The sequence below is a fragment of the Schistocerca serialis genome, chromosome 3 (assembly GCF_023864345.2).
Source record: "Schistocerca serialis cubense isolate TAMUIC-IGC-003099 chromosome 3, iqSchSeri2.2, whole genome shotgun sequence".
Classification (NCBI taxonomy): domain Eukaryota; kingdom Metazoa; phylum Arthropoda; class Insecta; order Orthoptera; family Acrididae; genus Schistocerca; species Schistocerca serialis.
Window position 1 is genome coordinate 377,407,571 of NC_064640.1, and position 13,802 is coordinate 377,421,372.

General features: G+C 38.3%; 1 protein-coding gene across 2 annotated transcripts in view; it reads right to left on the bottom strand.

Annotated features, from left to right (window-relative positions):
* Nucleotides 1-13,802, bottom strand: part of LOC126470205 (protein BCL9 homolog) — a gene marked incomplete in the record, with an annotated part of 91,772 nt that overhangs the window by 19,113 nt on the left and 58,857 nt on the right.

The following is a 13,802-nucleotide window of genomic DNA, read 5'->3' on the forward strand; positions in this document are numbered from 1 at the left end:
ACTGGATGAAGTGTCGTCTCACGCGGTCTGCACGTCCAGCACGAACGCTGGTCCAACTGAGGCGCCAGGTGGAAATGGCATGGCAAGCCGTTCCACAGGACTACATCCAGCATCTCTACGATCGTCTCCATGGGAGAATAGCAGCCTGCATTGCTGCGAAAGGTGGATATACACTGTACTAGTGCCGACATTGTGCATGCTCTGTTGCCTGTGTCTATGTGCCTGTGGTTCTGTCAGTGTGATCATGTGATGTATCTGACCCCAGGAATGTGTCAATAAAGTTTCCCCTTCCTGGGACAATGAATTCACGGTGTTCTTATTTCAATTTCCAGGAGTGTATAACCTGACACTGTTTTAATAAGAATGACACAACACACAACCGAGGACTTCCGCACTGTGTAACAACAGTTACAGAAACGTACATGACACACGACAGTGGAAGACAAAAAAAATTTTTTATTCTTCATTGAGGTTCAATCATTTATGATTATTTTTTCTTTTTAGTTGCTTAACTCACATGAATAAAATTATTGTGACAGTTTTCAAAGCTATTTGTTGGAGGTAATACGCCTATTCAATTTTCCATAACCTTAGTCTCTTGGCATATTACAAGAGTATAGTCCTAACAGTTAACAGTGGGACTACAAAGAGTAAACATCACCAAACGACTTACCAACTAGCACTGAGAAATGGGCATCATGTCAGAAGCACCAACATTAGTAAGACAGAATGAATTAGCTAAAGGAATTTTTGCAGTAAAAGGGAATGTCTTAAAATGCAGCCCCTCACCCTAGTCTCCGAACAATGCTTTTCAAAAGATAATTTAAATGCAAAATTTTCTTACACTCATGGAAGAGACATTTGAATACTCTGTTCTGATGCTGCCATATAATACTTTTTTACCTATCTGATGTAAATTACTTAATCCACTACAACCAATAGCAGCAAATATAGTCACAGCTTCTAAAACCAAGGCAGGAGCGTATGTTATAATCCATCACAACTTCATCTGGTACTCGCCACTCAATTTCTTCAATATTCTTTTGGCTACTATAAGTCTGAAGTTTACTGATTGCCCCCCCCTTGACTATGGACAGCAATATAGGTGAATCAACTGTTTTCAAATCTTCAAAACAAAAAAGCCTAACAATTATCTCTCGGCAGTTTAGCAATAGGAAAATAGTCAGTGTGCTGCAACATTTAAGAGGACTGTCCTCAAGTTTCTATACCTTTTTGCCAAGCACAATACTTAAGTCCCTAATACATCTTTTTCACCTTGTGATGCACTTTAGCTAATGCTATACAGGGTGTTACAAAAAGGTACGGCCAAACTTTCAGGAAACATTCCTCACACACAAAGAAAGAAAACATGTTATGTGGACATGTGTCCGGAAACGCTTACTTTCCATGTTAGAGCTCATTTTATTACTTCTCTTCAAATCACATTAATCATGGAATGGAAACATACAGCAACAGAACATACCAGCGTGACTTCAAACAATTTGTTACAGGAAATGTTCAAAATGTCCTCTGTTAGCGAGGATACATGCATCCACCCTCCGTCGCATGGAATCCCTGATGCGCTGATGCAGCCCTGGTAATGGTGTATTGTATCACAGCCATCCACAATACGAGCATGAAGAGTCTCTACATTTGGTACCGGGGTTGCGTAGACAAGAGCTTTCAAATGCCCCCATAAATGAAAGTCAAGAGGGTTGAGGTCAGGAGAGCGTGGAGGCCATGGAATTGGTCCACCTCTACCAATCCATCGATCACCGAATCTGTTGTTGAGAAGCGTACGAATACTTCGACTGAAATGTGCAGGAGCTCCATCGTGCATGAACCACATGTTGTGTCGTACTTGTAAAGGCACATGTTCTAGCAGCACAGGTAGAGTATCCCGTATGAAATCATGATAACGTGCTCCATTGCGCGTAGGTGGAAGAACATGGGGCCCAATCAAGACATCATCAACAATGCCTGCCCAAACGTTCACAGAAAATCTGTGTTGATGACGTGATTGCACAATTGCGTGCGGATTCTCGTCAGCCCACACATGTTGACTGTGAAAATTTACAATTTGATCATGTTGGAATGAAACTAAAATGAGCTCTAACATGGAAATTAAGTGTTTCCGGACACATGTCCACATAACAGCTTTTCTTTATTTGTGTGTGAGGAAAGTTTCCTGAAAGTTTGGCCGTACCTTTTTGTAACACCCCGTATATTCCCCAGTTTTGTCATTACTCTGAAGGACACAATTATCACGTCTTAAGCCCATTTTACACGAGCAACTTTATAGTCAAAAATCAACTACTCGAACTGCATGCACCTTTTGTACCTGTGTGTCAATTGGCAGCCAACCATATATCGTGTGTGTCTATGGTGTCAATGATCTATAGAATGTGTGGAGTTCTAAATTTTCTAGTATGCTGCTCACTGCACATGCACAGAAACAGGGCAGTGTGGTGTTGTCTGCTAACACTGGAAGTGAATCTATAGTGGTTGAGATCACTTGTATCATAGAAACAGATTTTGTGCTCTCATGTCTTCTTAATTTTTATTGTGCTGTTTTCTTTGTTTTCATGACACACTGAAAATGTTGTATGAGGTCCTCCTATTTTTCCTACTAGTGTTTTCCTACATGAGATGAAATGTCTGAAAGCAAAATGGTGTTTACGTTTTACAGGGAAAAGCCTACACTATTCAACAATAGATAAAAATGTTTTAATGAAAATTATTTTGACAGTGGAAAAGTCAGAATTATTTGACAAGAAAAATTATTTTTGATGTTATTTTACACTTAGCAAGAATTAAGATACAAAGGATAAGGTGAAATGGCACTACTTACAGTGTTCTAGATATTGTTTTATACGTTTACAAGTAAGTATTTCCTCGAACAAACAAATAAGTATCTTTTGAAATGTTTGGACGAGATTTTTCCTATTCTTCCAGTTCTCTGGAGCATACAGAATTTCGCACACAACCTCTGACAGGAACATTCACAATGAATTTTCCTTTGCTCATTAATAAAGTTTATTATCATTGCTTGTTCCAACATTTTGTTACTATATTTCTATTTCTTTATAAAACGATAGTCCTTCAAAAATTCGCTGCAGCTGTACAGATGCCAAACTGCACAGCAGTCAAGTCTCACAACATACACAACTTTGGCACTGACGTGTAAACAAAATGAGCACTTGAGACAGACGAAACTTGCTACAGGAATGAAACACCAGTGCCACTGCAGTAGACTCACTTGCCTCGAGTAGTCAGTTGGTACAAGAAAGTAAATTGTGCAGAAGGGGTTATTTTTAGCACACAAATTTATTGTATATATGACATACTGAAAGACTGATGCTAACAGAATACCATGTCGTGTGATATTTGCATTGTCACTGATCCGTAGATTTTCCAACATCTTTAAATAACCATCTTCATCACAGTCACCAACATTATCTTCAGTAGTCATGTCTGCCTCTTCCTCTTCCTCTGACACCACTGAAGTCATGGCTGTGTCAGCGAATTCTTAAATGCTTTCATAAAACTACTTCTGCTACCAGTTACTGCAGCAGTAACTCTTTTTGCATTTGAACTGAGTTCTCTACAAATTTCATCCAGCATAGTGGCTATACAATTGTAGCTATTAGATACAGAAAGTCTCCAACACGCTACCATTTTTGATTGTCTGTTAAGTTTTATTTCTGAAATTTAATCCTGGTGAAAGTAATTTTTCTTTTTCTCATAAGTGTATTTGATTAATTACATTTATACCATAATCATAAATGTTTAAACTGTTCAATACTTCAACAAAATCTGAGTTTTAAACAGAACTGAGCACGATAATGGACAGATGAGTTAACAAGATCACTCTCAAGTTTATCTTGTAAAAGATTCTTACACAATACACCATTATCTGTGGCTGTGACAGTTTTAAGTTTTCTTTGTCTTAGTTTAACTTGCTAAGTGTAAGCATGATATTCTTCAACAGCTTGCTCCCATGTTTTTATTTTACATGACTCAAAAATTTCGGAGTAGAATTAACATTTGCATTAACTTCAACAACCTTAGTCGAGCAACTCACATACACGGCCACAATACATTTTTCCTTCAAACATATAGCGTGAAGTCTGAAAAAAACATACTGTCAGGTAGGGCCTATGATGATGGTGTATCTTTTTTGAGTGCCTTCATTTCAGCCACTTGATGTTAGCATTTTAGGAGATAGATTTAAAATCTGTTGATGTCCACTATTACAAATGACAGAATCCTTACTTTGTCCACACTTTTTTTAGTGCTATGAACATGAGACAACTACAGAATTACATCAAGACCAACATCCAATAGCGTTAGGAATATTTGTAGAACTGAGGAAGGTATTGCAGATTAGTGCCCTTCAGCTGCATTTTTATCTTCGTCTTGTAGCCTAACTGCTAAGGTCATTTGGCTAAGAAGCATTTTTATGTTACATTTGTTACACTATAAAGCTGTTGTGAATACAAAGGTTGATTTGAACTGTGTAATGCTTCGCTGGACCTGGTCCTATTGGAGGGTAAGGCCCATGCCTTCCCATGATCTTTAAACTGACTTATCCAGCCAGTATAGAATAATATGGACTCAAAATCACTAGGTAGTTTTCTAATTAACAAATCACTGCTAGATGTGAAAGGGGCAATAAATGAAACACAAAATCCTACAATCAGAGGTGCATCGAACCCCAGATCTTTAGATTTGTTGAATGGTACTTGCCTACTGAGCTACTGAGTTACACTCCTGTTCAAAGCATTAACAAAAACAAATTCTTTTTCAAACAGGAACCACACTGAGACACAGGAACAAACACTGATTATATTTAAGAGAGCACTGATCAAGAAATACACAAGCTGTGGTGGTATTGTATGCTACTTGTTAGTAGAGTGACAAATAATAAACGGCAAATAATTATTTGTATTTGCGGAGACAATAAGTCCTTTATCAATGAATAATTTATTCGTGAATAAAACTTTTGAATTATCAATTTATTTGAATAATTTTCTACATTGTCATTTGAATAACTTGCATTATTGGTCATGCGTCCATAAAATGATTAAAATCTCATAAACAATAGTCATCTGTCTCACTAAGCATTCAGGATGCTATAGAAAGTCTGAAAGAAGCCTGAGAGAAACTGTATATAATACCTTTGGTATTGTTAACATTTAAAACCTTATTTCCCAGCCTCTTTGAATTTTGAACATTACTAGGTTTACAGATGAAGTCACTCTAAAAATGAATACATAAGGCATGGCGGGATAAATAACGAAATTATGCAGATTCTAATATTCAAATGTAGGAGAAGTTAAAGGAGGGAGGAGGATTGTTTTTGAAATCTTGTTGATCTTCATGCCATTAGTGTTTTAAAGCATATTGTATTTACGTGATTTCAAAAATGTCAAATGCCCTATGAAATTCAAAAATATAAGTATCTACAGCACAGTATTTTCAGTTGCTGATGATTCTGCCTGGTACGAATTCAATGTCACATTTGTAAGTATCAGAAAGGTACAAACCATTTTCAGAGGGTTGGGAAGAGGTTGGAAAGGATGAGCATTGCTGTCAACTAGTGACTGCTAGTGGTGATTAAACTTTTGGAGAAGTGATTAAACCATTATAATGATTACATACATGATGAACATCAATGAAGAGACAATAAGACAAATTTAACATGAAAACTTGAACATGGCTAAAGTATGATAGTAAAAATGGTCAAATGGTCACTCCATAACAAAAAGAGACAACTGGAGAAACTTATGCTCTGACATAATGAAATAACTAATAAAAGAGTCATACTTATTGCAAAATGAGATGATATAATGAAACATGGATTCTACAGTATGATCCAAAACACACAAAAAAATGCTCTGAAAGAGCCTCACACTGCCAAAATGAAACTCATGGCAATCCTAATCATTTGACATCTGCAGTGAATCATCTTACATAATGTTGTAAAATGTATCAATGACAACATACAAAACTTATCTAACAGGCTGCACAAGTTTATCTCAAACTGGTTGCAAAGAAGTTACTCAACAACATGACTAGTCAGCTACAGGTTTTGAAGGCCAACTGAATTCAGTATAGTTGGGATATCGCACCGTAAATTTCAGCAAGCATAAACTGTTATATTGAAAGTTCTCTTGTTTTTGCTGCAGAACTAATATACAATTATAAGCAATTCGAATCTTATCTTGTCATTTTTGCATAAAAATCACATTAACTAGGACATATAACAAAAAACTTTTGGAAAAGGAAGCAAAAAATTAACTATAAAAATGATAAAGAAGTCCAATATATTCATACCAGCCATTATAAATAGCAAAGCTGCTACTGAAGTACAGGTGCACTACAGAAATGTCATATAGGGGTGCATGATCCTATTATCACTAAATATTATTGCCAATCTACTAAAAACATATGGACATACAACTTAAGATCTCAGGACAAAGATAATGCTAATTAAAAGGTTCTTACTTTTTTGAACATCATTTTCACCGGCATACACGATATTTAAAACTAAGGAAATGCATACATAACTGATTTAAAACTAATACTTTTATGGCAACATCTCTGACCACAACATACTTTTAAATTATCATTCCAGTTTGTCAGTTAATAGCACATGTTTAAACAATAGTGACATCTATTTACCATTTACTCATCATTTACAAAAGATTGCAATTTTCCAAGTGTTTCAGTTCCAGTTTAAGACAGTCAAACTTTATTGTGTTCAATAAGGAAACACTACCTGAGCTCTATTCAATTGTTGATTTCAGTCAAAACACATCATTTCATGGAATAAAGATCTTCCATGCACACAGGTTTTTCAATCTGGTTTTGCTTTACTGAATGCAGGATTGTGTGAAAAACTTGCACATTTCATTACATTTTTAAGTTTTCAACTAATGGTCGAGGTAATACTGGCACAAGCTGCAGTGCATGCAATATGGCACAGTGATTCTCATCACTGGCTGGTGTGAGGATTGCCAGTTCAAACCCAACCACCAGCAACTGTGTTATTTAGTATTTATCATGTCTGGAAGGTTTTTAAAATATCTCACATTTGTAAATTCTGGGGTATTCAATGTTTATATAAGCACATGCTTCCTCTGTGCAGGAGTCCAGTTCTGTTCTGGCTGTATGCTGGTGTTTGTAATAAATGTGCTTTCAGATCTGGACTTCAGAGTCGTTACAATGTGACATTGGTTAGTGGGAATGCCGGCTACTTCAAAACTTTTACAACACTATTGTTCCAACTACGCAATGTGAAAGACATACACTATGTGATCAAAAGTATCTGGACACCTGGCTGTAAATGACTTACAGTTCATGGTGCCCTCCACCAGTGATGCTGGAATTCAGTGTGGTGTTGGCCCAACCTTAGCCCTGATGACAGCTTCCACTCTCGCAGGCGTATGTTAATCAGGTGCTGGAAGGTTTCTTGGGGAATGGCAGCCCATTCTTCAGGGAGTGCTACACTGAGGAGAGGTATCGATGTCGGTCAGTGAAGCCAGGCACGAAGTCGGTGTTTCAGAACATCCCAAAGGTGTTCTATAGGTTTCAGGTCAGGACTCTGTGTAGGCCAGTCCATTACAGGGATGTTAGTGTCGTGTAACCACTCCGCCACAGGCCGTGCATTATGAACAGCTGATCAATCGTGTTGAAAGATGCAATCGCCATCCCTGAATTGCTCTTCAATGGTGGGAAGCAAAAATGTGCTTAAAACATCAATGTAGGCCTGTGATGTGATAGTGCCATGCAAAACAACAAGGGGTGCAAGCCTGCTCCATGAAAAACATGACCACACCATTACACCACTGCCTCGGAATTTTGCCATTGGCACTGGCAGATGACATTCACAGGCATTCGCCATACCCACACCCTGCCATCAGATCGCCACATTGTGTACCGTGATTCGTCACTCCACACAACGTTTTCCCACTGTTCAATCATCCAATGTTAATGCTCCTTACACCAAGCGAGGCGTCGTTTGGCATTTACTGGAGTGATGTTTGACTTATGAGCAGCCGCTCGACCAAGAAATCCAAGTTTTCTCACCTCCCACCTAACTGTCATAGTACTTGCAGTGGATCCTGGTGCAGTTTGGAATTCCTGTGTGATGGTCTGGATAGATATCTGAGTATTACACATTATGACCCCCTTCAACTGTCAGAAGTCTCCTGTCAGTCAGCAGATGAGGTCGGTCTGTACGTTTTTGTGCTGTACATGTCCCTTCATGTTTCCACTTAATTATCACATGGGAAACAGTAGACCTAGGGGTATTTAGGAGTGTCTAAATCTTGCATACAGATGTGTGACCCAACTGCCACCCAATCACCTGACCACGTTCGAAGTCTGTGAGTACAGCGGAGCACCCCATTCTGCTCTCTCACAAATGTCTAATGACTACTGAGGTCACTGATATTGAGTAACTGGCAGTAGGTGGCAGCGCAATGAACATAATATGAAAAATCTATGTTTCTTGGGGTGTTCAGATACTTTTGATCACATAGTGCAGCTTACACATACAGAAACTGGAATACAAGCAGTACATTGTTCCCACAGTCTGTATATTCAGAAGACCAATGGATTGCAAGCCAGCAGTAAATCAAGTGCACACAGGCATCAAAATGGCTCTGAGCACTATGGGACTCAACTGCTGAGGTCATTAGTCCCCTAGAACTTAGAACTAGTTAAACCTAACTAACCTAAGGACATCACAAACATCCATGCCCGAAGCAGGATTCGAACCTGCGGCCGTAGCGGTCTTGCAGTTCCAGACTGCAGCGCCTTTAACCGCACGGCCACTTCGGCCGGCCCACACAGGCATCCATCATCAGTGTTCTCCTGAGATGCTGTGCTGAAAGGATTCAACTGAGACACCAAATACAACAGGTGGGAGGACATGACGTGTTTAACAAATGTGTAATTCAACAGCACAGCATAGCAGTGGTTTGAGCACAATGAAGAGAAGCTTAATTGCTGAAACTGAGTCCAAGCTGAGCTGAAGAGAACGTTTGGCGACAATCAGCAACACGTACACTTGGCACAAGAACTACTGAAGAGCACTTCATGGGAAAATAAATGTAGAATGTTTTGGCCCTATGGCAAACTGTGAAACCAAATATGACAGAAATTGGCAAAGTCTAACAATTAATGAAAGGAAATGCAGAGGACACGTACCAAGTTCTCCTGGTAAATTATTTCACAACTGAGGAATTCATCAAGTGGTGGCAGTGCATCAAGGAAATGAAACAGAAAAGAATTGGACAAAAGAAGTATGACTGGGTCCTGTAGGTGGTCTCTATGGTAGTTGTGCAAGATCACTATGACCTCACCCCCCTCACACGCCGAGTAGTGAGAAACGAAATACAGCATTTTATGGCAACCAGAACTACCGAATCGAGTAAGAAAGAGATAGCAGCCATTAACGTCAACCTGACCCACTAAGTGAATGTTGAAGAAGTGGCGTATAGATCCTTAGCACCAACCTCTGCCACCAGCCAGGAAGAATGAACGCAGCCAACTCAGACTTATGCTGCAACCATTCAATGACAACCCAGCACCCGACCACAGCAGGTAAAACTACCTCCAATGCCAAGTGTAACATCCTGTAGAAGAACAGACATTTGGAGGACAGAGGACAACACACTGGTATGTTTCCACTGTGGACATACACACACTACTGCATAGAAAGAAGGCAAATTTTTGACGATTGCCATGCTGTCAGATGTCAACCGTCATAATAATTCTATTCATGACAGTCAACTGCAGATTATTATACACGATCTGTGGGATGAAACTCATTGACGTACCCTGGATGAGGTCACTCTCCGACTGTAGCTGTTCAATGTCATCGTAAAGATGTACCACCCAATCACTTAGCTGCCACCTTCAGAAGACTAACCGATACAACCATCTATGGAGGTAAGGCTGCCACAGATGCAACTCCCTCCATGTACGACTGTCACCAAGATTTGAGGAAATCTCACTGATGTCACCATGTAAGGCAACACTGTCTGGGCAGTAATTGACCCAGAGGCTTTCCAGTCTGATATGTTGGATGCTCATCATAGCTAGCTGACGAAGACAATGTTCCTTGATATGACACCACTTGCGCAAAGTGTCACAAGCGGGAAATACATTCAGCTGAAAGGAACATGTATTGTACAAATAACTATCAATGACAGAACACAACCCTTAAAATTTGGTGTTTTAGCAGAATGTAGCCATAATGTTATTAACGGATGGAACTTCTGGCGATCATCATACACTGTCATAGACTGTGGAAGATCAGAGCTCCACACTGACGAAGCTATTCCAACAAGCACACATGACAAATAATTGCTGGTGGTCACGTTTGAACTGGTGACCCACAGCACGTCAGGAAATGAACCACTTAAAAGCTTTTTGCTCACAATCCTGATCCATTAATTTTGCATTGCACTGTAATTGTTTTGACTTCTACCAGCCACAGTCTGTTTTGTTTTACTTTAATACCTTTTGACATGTTATGAGCGTGCACCGCTCATCATCAGGTATTTTATTGCACGCATGTGAAAACTGAAATAATCTATAGCTAACTTGTGTTTTCAAATGCATCCAATTGAATGCCTGATGATGATGCTCAAAAATTATTGCAATTTATTAAATTAAAACAAAATAAATAATGTTACAGACAGCAATAGAAAAAAAAACTTTTATTCACAAGTCACAGCATTTAAAATTAGCCATTATGGCTACTGTTAATTTTCGTTATATTTAAGAACTTCTTCACAGAAATATGAAGCCTCAAACAATAAATAGAATTTTCACAAAATTATAATTAGTGTCTCCTCACAAGATTGTAGAATTCATTGATTTCATTATAGTTGTAATCATAACTGCTAACAATTCAGAATCTCATTCACTGAGGTGATAAACGAGCTAGAGACCAGTTTAAAAATGGAAATAAATCAGACGTCTGCATACTACTTTAGATTTTATCCCACATTTCAGCTATTTGTACACATCCTCTCTGTAAGTTAATAAAAGGAAATATAATGAAAATGAACTGCAGTCTTTTAAAAAAAAATTTAATTAAAACTTGGTCTCACAACTGTTATGTTCAACACAACAGCATTATATGTAGTTCCTTCAGGATTGGCTTATTTACTTGGATGCACTTGTGGACTTACACGCAGCACTTCATGCTTCTGAGCAAGTTGTATTTTCCAGAGTGAATACATGCACTCTGTTTCATGACACAAATTTGTCTACTGCTAACATGCAGAACCAGAGGAAAAATGGTCAGCTTTTTTCCATTCCTGATGCTGCAATAATGGGTCAATCACAAAATATTTCATCTAATGAGTACCTTAATATGACCACGAATTGTTCAATAAAATAAAGAGTGTACACTTTACTCTTACACTGTTCTTCAAAATAAGAGCCTGGTATTAAGATACAAGTTGCAATATAAAGAAATATATGTTGCATCAATATAAAGACATATATATGTTACAGAACTCTGTATCAGGTATATACATTCTTGTTACATCAATAAAAGTGGAACTGGTGGCCTAGTGGAAAAGTGCATGCCTGGAAACTTAGAAGCACAGAAATTTTTGTCTATCTTTAACCTAGCTTTCACATCTCAATGACGTGAAGACACATCAGGAAAGACACAAGATTAAGATTCCAAGTTAAACTGTAGGTCTCCTTTTCTCAGTAGGATTACCAAGATAGGTTAGGGCCACCCAAGTCACTGGAGTAGCATCTAATTGAAAGACTTGCACCACACCATCGAGTTACATGAAAATTCTTTTCTTTATGCCAATAAACGTGATCATGGGCTACCCTCATCGCAAAATGTAGAATATGAAATGTCTAAACATACTTTAAAATATGTGCCCACTAATCCACCAAAGTTACTACTCAGTTGACAAGTGACATTTCATTTCTGTAATCCAATTCATGATAGAAAAATATTCACTATGAGGACTCAACTTCTGAACACATGCATAAAAACCTGTTTTACCACACTACTTTAATATAAAAATTGCTCATCACTAACAAAAAGTATCACATAAACAGCCTAATAGACGTGTCCTTATTGGCGGTGTGTCAGAACATTGATTGTATTAACAGAGTTGGAATCTACTCCAGTTCACCTCCCACTTTCAGCCAAATGCTTAGCACAATGTACTCTCCTTACATACAATTAAATTTAATGTTTCAACACTGTTAAAATTTTGTTCCTTTGTGGGTCCACAGCCTACAACAGACCATGTTTTCATTTGTTTAAAAATTGTGGTCTACTCGATTCCCTCATGGAAACATTGTTGTTATAAATATTACGTTCTCTGCCTCATTTCCAATGTCTTCCATCTTTTATTATTGTCATTGTTATTCAAATGAGTGGCATGTCTAGAGGTGCCTTTAATTGGGCCTTATTTTACAATGATATTTCACCACAATAGTTTTACTGTCAACACTGCTGAAATAGATGGCAATTTCGCAGTATGGCTGGCAATATTGAAGACTTTGCAATCTGTTGCAGGTAGTTGCCGACATACTGCCAGCGTTGTCCACCAAGAACAGAGAATATCTCATACTGTCCTTGTCTGTAAACACTTCCCTCTCACTCTCACCTTTGTTTCACACTTATCTCACCGAGAGCGCCACTGTCACGGGTCAGAGCGAAAAAAACATCAATTCTCTTTTGTTCGAAAGTTTCCGTTGTTTCTTGTTGTGAGTTTTTTATGTATGCACTGGGGAAGAGGACAAACAAGAGAATTATGAACTTTATATAAATGCGATTCAGCTACGACCAGAGTTATGGGACATTGAAATTAATGTATACAAAGATCAAACTCTCGAAAAAAGAGAACAGTTGGCAACCTGTTGCTGCTGAACTCAGAACCGCACTTGATAAAGCACACAAAAACTTTCAAATCCTTCAAACCTATGCCAAATGTGAGGTAAAAATACTGGACAAGAAGAGGGGAATCACAGGTGGTTCTTCATCCACAAGGTTTGCATTTCATATTACCTCAAGATGTAACTGAAGCAGGAATTGATCATGTAAATAGTGATATGCGCTGGTGAATAAAAATAAAATGAAATTTGTGTTCTTACTTCAAACTTCCATAAATGAACTCTTTCAGTCATACCAAACCACTGCAAACTTCTGGCACCACGAGGATTATTGACGAATACTGAACTTTAAACAGGTATATAAATTTCCATATGAATCATCAATGGCAAAAAACTGAAGGTATAAACTCTAGTCTCGACTCTCGGTCCGACACACCGTTTTAATCTGCCAGGAAGTTTCAAACTCTATCATATTTGTATCGGTTTTAGCAATTCTCTGACAGATTGCTTGTACAGGATATTCAAAACAGTGTTTTAATAGTCTGGTAAAATTCTGGAACAGGCATGTATCCAGCATCAGTTCACTAGTCCAATTTTATGAAGCATTCTGTTTATTTAAAAAGAATGTGTCCACAAATCCTAATTTCTCTTGTTCTTTCTAACTTCATTCCTTTTGTAGTGTGAAGATAGGAGAGTCGCACTTACTTCCTAAAGCTCATGCTCGTCAATTTTGTTGCAATAGTGTGGCCCGTTCTAAACACGTCTGGTCCAGAAATTTACTGCTGTGAACATTAATGGGCAAAAGTGGCTGGTAATGTTGCAGTACATGTGGCTGCAATTTGAGTGGCCACATCGTCGCTGGACAAAATTGTCAGAATATATTGTTAGCAATATGCACATCAATGTAC